Here is a 15059-nt window from a genome sequence, read left to right on the forward strand (position 1 = left end):
ACATAAACTCGAACAATGTAGAGGTACAATTGGGATGCAGCAAAAAAATTGCAACACAGCAAGAAATGAAACACATGATACAAATGTCATAATACAGTACAAGGACAATATAGTAATGACAAATATGGGGTCAGAGTAGACTTAGACAGCTCTGGTACGAAAGAGATGTCAATCATAAAGTAACATGTGCAGTAGGTGTAGAGCTACACTATGCATGGCAGAGCTAATGGGTAGACCGACCATAGAAAAAGTAGAGAAAAAGTGGAGAAAAAGTGGAGAATAAGTGGAACATAAGAGGAGAAAAAGTGGAGAAAAAGTGGAGAAAAAAGTGGAGAAAAAGTGGAGAAAAAGTGGAGAAAAAGTGGAGAAAAAGTGGAGATTAAGAGGAGAAAAAGTGGAGAAAAAAGTGGAGAAAAAAGTGGAGAAAAAGTGGAGCATAAGAGGAGAAAAAGTGGAGAAAAAGTGGAGAAAAAAGTGGAGAAAAAGTGGAGCATAAGAGGAGAAAAAGTGGAGATTAAGAGGAGAAAAAGTGGAGAAAAAGTGGAGAAAAAGTGGAGCATAAGAGGAGAAAAAGTGGAGAAAAAAGTGAAGAAAAAGTGGAGAAAAAGTGGAGCATAAGAGGAGAAAAAGTGGAGAAAAAGAGGAGAAAAAGTGGAGAAAAAGTGGAGAAAAAGTGGAGCATAAGAGGAGAAAAAGTGGAGAAAAAGTGGAGAAAAAGTGGAGAAAAAGTGGAGCATAAGAGGAGAAAAAGTGGAGAAAAAAGTGAAGAAAAAGTGGAGAAAAAGTGGAGCATAAGAGGAGAAAAAGTGGAGAAAAAGTGGAGAAAAAGTGGAGAAAAAGTGGAGAAAAAGTGGAGCATAAGAGGAGAAAAAGTGGAGAAAAAAGTGGAGAAAAAGTGGAGAAAAAGTGGAGAAAAAGTGGAGCATAAGAGGAGAAAAAGTGGAGAAAAAAGTGAAGAAAAAGTGGAGAAAAAGTGGAGCATAAGAGGAGAAAAAGTGGAGAAAAAGAGGAGAAAAAGTGGAGAAAAAGTGGAGAAAAAGTGGAGCATAAGAGGAGAAAAAGTGGAGAAAAAGTGGAGAAAAAGTGGAGAAAAAGTGGAGCATAAGAGGAGAAAAAGTGGAGAAAAAAGTGAAGAAAAAGTGGAGAAAAAGTGGAGCATAAGAGGAGAAAAAGTGGAGAAAAAGTGGAGAAAAAGTGGAGAAAAAGTGGAGAAAAAGTGGAGCATAAGAGGAGAAAAAGTGGAGAAAAAAGTGGAGAAAAAGTGGAGAAAAAGTGGAGAAAAAGTGGAGCATAAGTGGAGAAAAAGTGGAGAAAAAGTGGAGAAAAAGTGGAGAAAAAGTGGAGCATAAGAGGAGAAAAAGTGGAGAAAAAAGTGGAGAGAACGTGGAGAAAAAGTGGAGAAAAAGTGGAGCATAAGAGGAGAAAAAGTGGAGAAAAAGTGGAGAAAAAGTGGAGCATAAGAGGAGAAAAAGTGGAGAAAAAAGTGGAGAAAAAGTGGAGAAAAAGTGGAGAAAAAGTGGAGCATAAGAGGAGAAAAAGTGGAGATTAAGAGGAGAAAAAGTGGAGAAAAAGTGGAGAAAAAGTGGAGAAAAAGTGGAGAAAAAGTGGAGAAAAAAATGGAGAAAAAGTGGAGAAAAAGTGGAGAGAAAGTGGAGAAAAAAATGGAGAAAAAGTGGAACACCCTTTGGTACCTTTCATGTGGCACTAAGGGGTGCTTAGCTTTGTATTTAGCCAAAAAAATGAAAAAAAAATGACATAGGGTTCCCCCTAGTTTTGTAGCCAGCTAGGGTAAAGCAGACGGCTGCAGCCTGCAGACCACAGCTGGCAACCTCACCTTGGCTGGTAATCCAAAACTGAGGGCACCCCACGCTGTTATTTTAAATTAAATAAATAATTAAAAAAAAAAACACGTAGGGGTCCCCCAAAATTGGATCACCAGCCAAGGTAAAGCAGACAGCTGGGGCCTGATATTCTCAGACTAGGGAGGTCCATGGTTATTGGAATCTCCCCAGCCTAAAAATAGCAGGCCGCAGCCGCCCCAGAAGTGGCGCATCCATTAGATGCGCCAATCCTGGTGCTTCGCCCCAGCTCATCCCGCGCCCTGGTGCGGTGGCAAACGGGGTAATATTTGGGGTTAATACCAGATGTGTAATGTCACCTGGCATCAAGCCCTGGGGTTGGTGAGGTCAGGCGTCTATCAGATACCCGACATCACCAACCCAGTCAGTAATAAAAAAAAATAGACGACAAACACATTTTTATTTGAAAAAACACTCCCCAAAACATTCCCTCTTTAACCAATTTATTAGATTGAAAAACAAATCCAGGTCTGGTGTAATCCAAGGGGTTGCCATGACGATCCACACTGTCCCAGTCAATGAAGAGCAGGATGTTCCCCATTGACTGGGAGAGCAATGCAGTGACCTGAGCTAACATCAATGGGTCAGCCCAGGTCACTGCAGGGGGGTGACAAGTGCTGCTGTCAGCGAGGTACATTACCTGCGCTGATCTCCAGCACACTGACAGCCCCTGTCACTGAGGTCAATGACCGGCGCCTTCACAGCAAGTATCGCGAGAGGTCCGTGACGTCACCGCTAGTCAGTCTCGGGTCGGAAGCGATAGGTGATGTGACAAGCGGCGGCCATGGAGGACAGTGACAGCGCTGAGGTCGGGATGGCGGGACTTCATCACCGCAGGTAAGCCGAGCGAGCGAGCGAGCGAGCGAGCGAGCGAGCGGGCGGGCGGGGGGGGATGGGGGGGATGGGGGGGGGATGTGTGTGTGTGTGTGTGTTTGTGTATGTATGTGTACATGCCGCGGGCAGGAGGGGGCGGAGCGAGCTGAGCGGGAAAGTGTGGGCTTCCTGCACGTAACTAAGATAAACATCGGGTTACTAACCAAAGCGCTTTGCTTGGATACCCGATGTTTATCTTGGTTACCAGCTTGTGGCAGGCTGCCAGCGATGGCTCCTGCACACTGTAGCTGTAAAAAGCCCTGCTTTTTGCTGCTAGAACCGTTCTCGAACGTATCTAGAACTATCGAGCTTTTGCAAAAAGCTCGAGTTCTAGTTCGATCTAGAACATGCCCCAAAATCACTCGAGCCGCGAACTGGAGAACCACGAACCACGAACCGCGCTCAACTCTAGTCAGCAGTGCACAGCATTGCAAAATGCGCAAGGGCATTGGCAAGGAACAAGGAAGTGGACGTGATGGTGGTGCAGGCAGAGGCCGAGGTCGTGGGCAAGCTCTAATTTCGCCACAACAAAGGGCCACATCTAGTCGCTCGCACGTCCTGTCCCAAATTCTTGGGGACCGCAGCAGTACACCGCTCTTGAACCAAGACCAGTGTCAACAGGTTGTTAGTTGGATAGCAGATAATGCTTCCAGTCAGATTGGCACCACCACAAACACTCTGTCTTCCACACGGTCAAGTGTCAGTAGCCGTGATACTGCACCGCACATTTCTGAACCTGATCCTCCTTCCTACCACCAGGCTGAGTACACGTCCTCCTCGGACATTAATGATCCCACACTTGGACACTCGGAAGAGCTGTTCACGTTTCCATTCACACATTCTGGCCTCTCGCCAGCTCATATTGAAGTGGGTCATGAGGAGATCGTCTGTACAGATGGCCAAATATTTGAGCAGCCACGTTCTCACGAAGTTGGCAACGTGTCTCAACAAGTGGTGGACGATGATGAGACACAATTGTCAGCAAGTCAGGAGGAGGAGCAGGGTGCGGAAGAGGAAGACGACGTGGTGGATGATCCAGTAACTGACCCAACCTGGCAGGAGGATATGCAGAGCGAGGACAGCAGTGCACAGGGGGAGGGAGGCGTAGCATCACAACAGGCAGTAAGAAGCAGGGTGGTGGCCCCAGGCAGAAGTCAGGCAACCGTTCCCCGGAACAACACGACGACACAAGGTGCCTGTACAAATGTTAGGTCTTCCCGAGTCTGGCAGTTTTTTAAGTTGGATCCAGATGATTCAAAAAAGGCCATTTGCAACACCTGCCGTGCCAGCATCAGCAGGGGTACCAAAACTAGCAGCCTGACCACCACCAGCATGATCAGGCACATGTCAGCCAAGCACCCGACTTTGTGGGAAGTACAACAGAGTCGAGGAGCAGTGCTTGCTGATGTCACTGCTACGTCTTCGCTGGTTGTGCATGCGAGCCAATCCTCTGTCCATGCTGCCTGCGAACAAGCCTCCTCCACTCCTGCACCTGCAGTTGCCTACGCAGAAAGAACACCATCATCAAGCACGTCCTTGTCCCAGCGCAGCGTTCAGTTATCCATTCAGCAAACCTTTGAACGCAGGCGCAAATACACTGCCAACACCCCACATGCCACAGTTCTAAATGCTAACATTTCGCGACTGCTTGCGCTGGAAATGTTGCCTTTTAGGCTGGTGGAGACTGAAGCATTCCGTGACCTGATGGCGGCAGCTGTCCCACGTTACTCGGTCCCCAGCCGCCACTATTTCTCCCGGTGTGCCGTCCCCGCGTTGCATAACCACGTATCACAAAACATCACACGTGCCCTGAACAACGCTGTTTCACCCAAGGTCCACCTAACCACAGACACGTGGACAAGTGCTTGTGGGCAAGGCCGCTACATCTCGTTGACGGCACACTGGGTTAATATTGTGGAAGCTGGGACCCAGTCTGAGCGAGGGACGGAACACGTCCTTCCCACACCAAGGTTTGCAGGCCCTACCTCAGTCAGTGTTTCACCCACACTCTACAGCTCCGGAATGTCATGCTCTTCAGCCTCCTCCTCCTCCTGCGCATCCTCATCCACTGTGCCCTCCACACCAGTCACAAGCTGGAAGCACTGCAGCACTGCCTCGGCGAAGCGGCAACAGGCTGTGCTGAAGCTAATCTGCATAGGTGACAAACCCCACAATGCAGAAGAGCTGTGGACAGCTCTGAAACAGCAGGCAGATCACTGGCTCACACCTCTGAACCTAAAGCCAGGAAAGGTCGTGTGTGACAATGGCCGGAACCTGGTGGCGGCTTTGAGGCGAGGCCAGCTGACACATGTTCCATGCGTGGCCCATGTGCTCAACCTCGTGGTTCAGCGGTTTATAAAGTCATACCCAGAGCTGTCTGATCTACTGGTAAAAGTTCGCCGCCTGTCTGCACATTTTCGAAAGTCACCTACTGCTTCAGCCGGCCTTGCCGGCTTTCAGCGCCGTTTGCATCTTCCGGCTCACAGACTGGTGTGTGATGTCCCCACGCGTTGGAATTCAACTCTGCACATGTTGGTCAGGATATGTGAGCAGAAGAGGGCAGTTGTTGAGTACCTGCATCACCTAAGCCGTCGGGAAATGGGTCAAACTCCACACATAACACCTGAGGAGTGGAGATGGATGTCAGACCTATGTACCATCCTCCAAAACTTTGAGGACTCCACCAAGATGGTGAGTGGTGATGACGCCATTATTAGCGTCACCATACCGCTACTCTGCCTTCTAAAACGGTCTCTGCTGAAAAACAAACATGATGCATTGCAGGCGGAGCGCGATGAGTTGCAGCAAGAAACAGTAGTGGGTGTGGGTGATAACACACAGCCCAGCCTCGTCTCATCACAACGTGCAGTGGAGGACTATGACGAGGAGGAGGATGAAGACATGGAGCAACTCTCCGGCCAAATTGAGGATATGACATGCACACCAGTCATATCCTCGGTTCAGCGTGGCTGGCCAGAGGACAGGGTAGATGAGGAGGAGGAGGAGGAGGAGGAGGAGGAGGACAGCATGTTCAGTCATCTTGTTGGTCAGGCTACTGAAGTCCTGGCTGTTAAGAGTCTGGCGCACATGGCTGACTTTATGGTAAGCTGCCTGTCTCGTGACCCTCGCGTTAAGAACATCTTGGCCGACAATCATTACTGGTTGGTAACACTGTTAGACCCACGCTACAAGGAGAACTTTTTGTCTCTTATTCCCGTGGAGGAGAGGTCAACCAAAATGCAGCAGTTTCGGAAGGCCATACTCACGGAAGTAGGCAAAGCATTCCCCTCACAAAACGCTAGCGGCATAGGTCATGAATCAGTGGACAACCGAGGCGTACAGCCGAGAGAGGCACAAGTCCAATCCGCCAGAGGTAGGGGAACAGTCTTTAAGATGTGGGACAGTTTTCTCAGCCCCTCACGTACCACAGCCCCTGAGGTGCGGGGTAGTGCCACAAGAAATCCTAAGTTTGCCCAGATGCTGAAGGAGTACCTTGCAGATCGAACAACAGTACTCCGACATTCCTCTGTGCCTTACAATTATTGGGTATCCAAGCTGGACACGTGGCATGAATTGGCTCTCTACGCCTTGGAAGTCCTGGCCTGCCCTGCTGCTAGCGTTTTGTCAGAGCGTGTTTTTAGTGCCGCAGGTGGAATCATTACAGATAAACGCACCCGCCTGTCAACTGAAAATGCTGACAGGCTGACTCTGATCAAGATGAACAAGGGTTGGATTGGGCCAGACTTCACCACACCACCAGCAAATGAGAGCGGAATTTAAAGTTTGCCATGTACCTCCACTCACCCATGGGTACACACTTCTGGACTTTGGATAATCGCTGGACTCCTCCTCCTTCTCCTCATGCGCCACCATGATGATGACCGTTACAAATTGCAATACTTAGGCCTTTGTTTCAGGTATACCCCCAGTGGTAAATTTTTTCGCCCATTCTTTGCAGAATGGACATTACAACGACAGGAGACCCGCTCCTTTGCAATGGGAACAATGTTTTGAGGCCCTCATGCACGTCTCTACCCAGGGACAACGTGGAGCCTCCCAATTTTTGGCTGCCCTGCCTAAGGGCTATACTATAATACACCCACTTCCTTAAAATGGACACTTAATGATTTGAGGCCCTCATGCACGTCTCTACCCAGGGACAACGTGGAGCCTCCCAATTTTTGGCTGCCCTGCCTAAGGGCTATACTATAATACACCCACTTCCTTAAAATGGACACTTAATGTTTTGAGGCCCTCATGCACGTCTCTACCCAGGGACAATGTGGAGCCTCCCAATTTTTGGCTGCCCTGGCAAAGGGCTATACTGAAATAGACCCACTTCCTTACAATGGGCACTTCAGGTTTAAAGGCCCTCATGCACGTCTCTACCCAGGGACAACGTGGAGCCTCCCAATTTTTGGCTGCCCTGCCTAAGGGCTATACTACAATAGACCCACTTCCTTCCAATGGGCACTTCAGGTTTACAGGCCCTCATGCACGTCTGTATGCAGGGGCATTGGTGAACCTCACAATTTTGGACTGCCCTGGCAAAGGAAAATACTACAAAGACTCACTTCCTCAAAATGGGCACATTAGACTCAAGAGGCCTTCATGTACGTCTCTTCTCAGGGACATCGGAGTGCCACACAATGTTTTCACGTAAAATCTTTCATGTATTAATCTCAAAAAGTAACATACACCAGCTCTATCTCACTATTGGGTATGTGCCCTTAACATTTCCGCCATGAAAAATCATTTTGGGGTCATTTTGGAAGGTTTTCTGGTGAGTCCGTAAAAATGGCGTAAAACGCGGACAAAATTGTTCACAGCTGTGACTTTTCAGTGATAAATGCTTCAAGGGGTCTTCCCCATGCTGTTGCCATGTCATTTGAGCACTCTTCGGAGACTTTTGTGCCATTTTTAGGGTTTCTACATGCTGCCGGTGGTCATTTCACAAAAATACTCGGGTCTCCCATAGGATAACATTGGGCTCGTTGCTCGGCCCGAGTACACGAGTATCTTGGGATGCTCGGCCCGAGCTTCGAGCACCCGAGCTTTTTAGTACTCGCTCATCACTATTAACTATAGCCCCTTTCACATTCCTTGTGGGAGCGTTAGTGTCCATCTTTACATAGACTTTAGCAGCCATCCGGGATTCTGTGAAGAGGAGGAAAAGAGAGTCAAACGCAAACTTAGAAAGGGAAATAGGCTAGACTATGTGTGATATGTTCTAAAGATATTTGTGGACCTGAACAATGTGGAATTAAGGGGGGACCACCTTCTCTTGAGCCTCTCGAACGCCGCTTACGGGGGGCGACTGACCGCCACGTTTGCGGGAGAGATGGCAATGGCTGGGAGGAAGTCAAATCTGAGAGATCCGGGGCAGGGAGACCATAGGCCTGTCAAAAGGACGTAAGGTCTGCAGGGGTTCTCAGAGTGGCTGATGTTTCTCCTCGTCATGCAGAGAGGCTGAATGGAAACCCCCATCTACAGTATAGTATATATTATATAATATATAGTATACTGTATACAGTGCTGGCCAAAAGTATTGGCACCCCTGCAATTCTGTCAGATAATACTCAGTTTTTTCTTGAAAATGATTGCAATCACAAATTCTTTGGTATTATTATCTTCATTTATTTTGCTTGCAATGAAAAAACACAAAAGAGAATGAAACCAAAATCAAATCATTGATCATTTCACACAAAACTCCAAAAACGAGCCAGACAAAAATATTGGCACCCTTAGCCTAATACTTGGTTGCACAACCTTTAGCCAAAATAACTGTGAACAACCGCTTCCGGTAACTATCAATAAGTTTCTTACAATGCTCTGCTGGAATTTTAGATCATTCTTCTTTGGTAAACTGCTCCAGGTCCCTGAGATTTGAAGGGTGCCTTCTCCAAACTGCCATTTTGAGATCTCTTTACAGGTGTTCTATGGGATTCAGGTCTGGACTCATTGCTGGCCACTTTAGTAGTCTCCAGTGCTTTCTCTCAAACTATTTTCTAGTGCTTTTTGAAGTGTGTTTTGGGTCATTGTCCTGCTGGAAGACCCATGACCTCTGAGGGAGACCCAGCTTTCTCACACTGGACCCTACATTATGCTGCAAAATTTGTTGGTAGTCTTCAGACTTCATAATGCCATGCACACAATCAAGCAGTCCAGTGCCAGAGGCAGCAAAGCAACCCCAAAACATCAGGGAACCTCCGCCATGTTTGACTGTAGGGACCTTGTTCTTTTCTTTGAATGCCTCTTTTTTTTCCCTGTAAACTCTATGTTGATGGCTTTTCCCAAAAAGCTCTACTTTTGTCTCATCTGACCAGAGAACATTCTTCCAAAATGTTTTAGGCTTTCTCAGGTAAGTTTTGGCAAACTCCAGCCTGGCTGTTTTATGTCTCGGGGTAAGAAGTAGGGTCTTCTTGTGTATTCTACCATACAGTCCTTTTTCATTCAGATGCTGACGGATAGTACGGGTTGACACTGTTGTACCCTTGGACTGAAGGGCAGCTTGAACTTGTTTGGATGTTAGTCGAGGTTCTTTATCCACCGTCCGCACAATCTTGCGTTGAAATCTCTTGTCAATTTTTCTTTTCCTTCCACATCTAGGGAGGTTAACCACAGTGCCATGGGCTTTAAACTTCTTGATGACACTGCGCACCGTAGACACAGGAACTTTCAGGTCTTTGGAGATGGACTTGTAGCCTTGAGATTGCTCATGCTTCCTCACAATTTGGATTCTCAAGTCCTCAGACAGTTCTTTGGTCTTCTTTCTTTTCTCCATGCTTAATGTGGTACACACAAGGACACAGGACAGAGGTTGAGTCAACTTTTATCCGTGTCAACTGGCTGCAAGTGTGATTTAGTTATTGCCAACACCTGTTAGGTGCCACAGGTAAGTTACAGGTGCTGTTAATTACACAAATTAGAGAAGCATCACATGATTTTTCAAACAGTGCCAATACTTTTGTCCACCTCCTTTTTTATGTTTGGTGTGGAATTATATCCAATTTGGCTTTATGACAATTTTTTTTTTATTTTTTTTCATTGAAGACAAATTAAATGAAGATAATAATACCAAAGAATTTGTGATTGCAATCATTTTCAAGAATAAACTGAGTATTATCTGACAGAATTGCAGGGGTGCCAATACTCTTGGCCAGCACTGTATACAGTTAGGTCCAGAAATATTTGGACAGTGACACAAGTTTTGTTATTTTAGCTGTTTACAAAAACATGTTCAGAAATACAATTATATATATAATATGGGCTGAAAGTGCACACTCCCAGCTGCAATATGAGAGTTTTCACATCCAAATCAGAGAAAGGGTTTAGGAATCATAGCTCTGTAATGCATAGCCTCCTCTTTTTCAAGGGACCAAAAGTAATTGGACAAGGGACTCTAAGGGCTGCAATTAACTCTGAAGGCGTCTCCCTCGTTAACCTGTAATCAATGAAGTAGTTAAAAGGTCTGGGGTTGATTACAGGTGTGTGGTTTTGCATTTGGAAGCTGTTGCTGTGACCAGACAACATGCGGTCTAAGGAACTCTCAATTGAGGTGAAGCAGAACATCCTGAGGCTGAAAAAAAAGAAAAAATCCATCAGAGAGATAGCAGACATGTTTGGAGTAGCAAAATCAACAGTCGGGTACATTCTGAGAAAAAAGGAATTGACTGGTGAGCTTGGGAACTCAAAAAGGCCTGGGCGTCCACGGATGACAACAGTGGTGGATGATCGCCGCATACTTTCTTTGGTGAAGAAGAACCCGTTCACAACATCAACTGAAGTCCAGAACACTCTCAGTGAAGTAGGTGTATCTGTCTCTAAGTCAACAGTAAAGAGAAGACTCCATGAAAGTAAATACAAAGGGTTCACATCTCGATGCAAACCATTCATCAATTCCAAAAATAGACAGGCCAGAGTTAAATTTGCTGAAAAACACCTCATGAAGCCAGCTCAGTTCTGGAAAAGTATTCTATGGACAGATGAGACCAAGATCAACCTGTACCAGAATGATGGGAAGAAAAAAGTTTGGAGAAGAAAGGGAACGGCACATGATCCAAGGCACACCACATCCTCTGTAAAACATGGTGGAGGCAACGTGATGGCATGGGCATGCATGGCTTTCAATGGGACTGGGTCACTTGTGTTTATTGATGACATAACAGCAGACAAGAGTAGCTGGATGAATTCTGAAGTGTACCGGGATATACTTTCAGCCCAGATTCAGCCAAATGCCGCAAAGTTGATCGGACGGCGCTTCATAGTACAGATGGACAATGACCCCAAGCATACAGCCAAAGCTACCCAGGAGTTCATGAGTGCAAAAAAGTGGAACATTCTGCAATGGCCAAGTCAATCACCAGATCTTAACCCAATTGAGCATGCATTTCACTTGCTCAAATCCAGACTTAAGACGGAAAGACCCACAAACAAGCAAGACCTGAAGGCTGCGGCTGTAAAGGCCTGGCAAAGCATTAAGAAGGAGGAAACCCAGCGTTTGGTGATGTCCATGGGTTCCAGACTTAAGGCAGTGATTGCCTCCAAAGGATTCGCAACAAAACATTGAAAATAAAAATATTTTGTTTGGGTTTGGTTTATTTGTCCGATTACTTTTGACCTCCTAAAATGTGGAGTGTTTGTAAAGAAATGTGTACAATTCCTACAATTTCTATCAGATATTTTTGTTCAAACCTTCAAATTAAACGTTACAATCTGCACTTGAATTCTCTTGTAGAGGTTTCATTTCAAATCCAATGTGGTGGCATGCAGAGCCCAACTCGCGAAAATTGTGTCACTGTCCAAATATTTCTGGACCTAACTGTATATAGTATATAACCCCCAATACAGTATAGGATATATTGCTTTCTCGCAAGGCTGACAGGAGTGAGTGAAGGGCTGTCCATTGTTGTAAAGTGATCCACGAGAGATCCTGAAATAACTGAACCCTGGCGCCTCGAAACATCACCTGCTTTGGCGGGCAGGCTTTACTCATTATGTCCTCCTTGAGTTGAAAGTCAGTAATGTGACATATACTGTCTCTAGGGTTGCCCCCCATATTTTTACGTCTCAGTGCCCTGTGATCTCTGTCCATAGATATGGGGTGATCCTGAGGTCGCTGTAGGAGTAAATTGAATATGGTCTGCAATATGGCCACAACATCTTCTTTCTCTTGTACTTCCGGAACTCCCCTGACCCTAATGTTGTGTCGTCTTCCTCTATTATCTAGGTCTTCAATGTGGCGCTTTAGTTCTTTAATGGCGTCTGCCTGGGAGGAGGTCTGAGCCTGGAGGTGGTGGATGGTTGTTTTAGCACCGTTATGCTCATCTTCTAGCTAACTTATTCTTTTAGAAATAGAGGAAACATCCCTCCTGACCACAGCTATTTCGGAGTTGCAGGTGTCTTTGACCTCAGAAATTTGTACCTAGAAATCTTGCTTGGTAAGAAGTTGCTGGATGGGATCCCACCACTCATCTGGGGGATACAAAGCTTGTGGAGATGGAGGTCTGGTCATGGATCTGCATGAGCTTCTGGTTGGGCTATCCTCCAAATGGGGTGGACTGTGGACCACTGGGGTATCCTGTGTCTTCCGTCCAGCCCACTGTGACTGATGTGGTGACGGGTCCCTGAGACATCTGGGGGTCCTCTGTGGTCTGGTGGTGCTCCCATCCTGAGGCTTTGAAGACCCTTTGGCAGAGCACAAAGAGTTGGGTCCCTTAGCCCCATTAACAGCCACAGCATCCCAGGTGGACTGTGGGTCACCAGGTGCTTGTGGGGGGGATGCAGCTGTTGGGATAGCTTCTTGCTCTATGGCCCTTTCATCCTCCCCCTCTCCCTTTCTCACCAAGGTGGGCTCTTGCAGGTTTCCCAGCAGAGCTGGAGCCTGTCCTTCCTCCAGGCGTGCCAGCAAGGATACTGCTAGGGCCCCAGCAAAGCAGGAGACTTGGGGAGAAAGGTGGCAAGGCTGCCCCGTTCTCCATCGGGCCGTGATCGAGTGGTGTCAGGGAAGCTGAGGAGACCCGCTCATCCAGTCTAGGGCCCTTTAGGGGGTGGGCTTAGCCAGGTCTTCCCTTATCCTCTCTGTCCTTGGCGAGGTGGGAGCACAGCATGACTCAGTGAGCGGCGCCATCTTGGCTGATGAAAGAGCAGAGGAATCAACTGGCGCTCCAGCTTTCTGATCCCCGCAGCCTTCCCTGTTGTCACTTCCCGGCGATTTAGGCTCCCCCAGAGATGACTCACCCACCACTGAAGGTAATAATGTTGCTAGGGTCGGGACTCTGAGCAAATGGCGGCCATGCTTTGACAAGTCTCCCGGGGTTCCATCGTTAAATAGGAGTCCAGGGTGAGCGGGGACGGGGCCCAAGGGGCCTTGGGGGTCTTGGTTGGCCTTTTTTTCACCATGCTGGGTCCTCCTGGCATATTTAATGTGCGGATTGAGTCCCGGGTGATGGAGCTCAGCCTTCAGACGTCGGTCCTCATGGAGCCCCGGACACACCCCCACAAGAAATGCTTCTAAGGACTCACAATGTCCTTAAAGAACAATAGACTTTAATTTTGAGTTGAATCATATTCTTGTTGTCATCATTATCCACTTTATTTGTGACTCATCCAAAAAGAAATAGACCCAAGAGGCAGGTTATTGACTTTGTTTGAAGTTGTCTTCTACTATACCAATTTATGTTCCAAAGCCTGAGCCCATTAGAGGTTTTTAATGGGCCAGTTTAAGCCTGGCCGTAACTAACGCATTAGATTATAAGGGGACATTGTGGCTGGTACACTATGGCTGGCACTATGTATAATACACTACTATTGGTACTTCATGGGATTAGACTGTGACTGGCACATGATAAGGGCACATTAGTTTGGTATTGTATACAGGAACGTTGTGGCTGGAGAAGTAACATACATTGCAGCTCTACTGCTAACTTAGAAAAACTCAATGTGGAATTAATATAATAGTACCTTTTCTTCTTCAAACACCAAAACTTCTAAAGAAGATCAAGTATGGATAACTATGTTAGGGGTGAGGAACTTATGGCCCACAAGCCATTTACAGCCCATGATGTCCTTTCATCCTACCCATTGCAAATTCCCGGGTTCCACAGTGCTTTTGCTGGCAGCCACATTTTGCCAGTGGCTGGTCCTTTAATTACTCCTTCCTACTGAATGCTGTGGCACATGCAATGAAGGATTACGGCCTGAGGCTGGCTAGTGCTAGCATCAGCATTTTCTTTTTGGGCAGAGCTAGCATGCTCTGCTCAGCAGTTGTAGTGTCTCCTATCTAATATATATGCAATATCGCAATTGGATCTTATGTGACGTATTTTTACCAGCCTTAGTTTAGCTTGTGTGTTGTATATGCACTAGTGTCTCCTATGTGATGGATGTACACCAACTCCAGTGTCTTCTATGGGATGTATATACAGCAGCTCCACTGTGTCCTATGTAATGGGTAAACACAAGCCCATGTCTGCTATGTGGTGTATATACACCAATTTCAGTGTCCGCTATGTGATGTATATACAGCAGTCTTGGGGTATACTATATGATTTATATACAGCAAACTCAGTGTTTCCTATGTGATATATACAGCAGTCTATACAGAAATCTCGGTGGAGGCTATGTGATGTATAATGCAGTCTCAGGGTCTCCAATGTGATCTATACAGCAGTCTTATTCTCTGCTATGTGATGTCTCCTATATGATGTATATACATTAGACTTTGTGTCTCCTATGTGACGTATAGGGTAGTCTCAGTGTCACCTATATGATGTATTTAGAACTATGTCAGTGTCTCCTATGTGATGTGTATATACAGCAGTCTAGATATACACTATTGGGATGTATAAATGGAGATTGTCCGGCAACGATACTTCCAATTTAAAAAAAACTTTGGTTTTATTGTGGACAATTAAGATCATTCATGACAGGACAAAAGACAGGACATTAATGACGAAGACCGCTTGCTCGGTCGAAACGCGTCTTGTATATCCCTAAGGGATTTTTTATCTTTTGTTCTGTCATGATTAATCTTAATTGTCCACAATAAAACTGAAGGTTTTTTTTTACCTTGGAAGCATCATTGCCGGACAATCTCTTTTTCTATTGACGTTTCTGCTGACTTTCTGCCACAAGCACTGCCCAAGGATCCGTCCAGATGTATACGGCTTGGTGACCTGGAACATTTTTCTCTTGCCTATGTGATGTATACAGCAGTCTCGTTGTCTCCTATGTGATGTATATACAGCAGTCATGAATCATGATGTCTCTTATTTGATCTATATACAGCAGTCTTGGTGTCTCATATATGATGTGTATACAGCAGAT

The sequence above is a fragment of the Anomaloglossus baeobatrachus genome, chromosome 3 (assembly GCF_048569485.1).
Source record: "Anomaloglossus baeobatrachus isolate aAnoBae1 chromosome 3, aAnoBae1.hap1, whole genome shotgun sequence".
Taxonomy (NCBI): Eukaryota; Metazoa; Chordata; class Amphibia; order Anura; family Aromobatidae; genus Anomaloglossus; species Anomaloglossus baeobatrachus.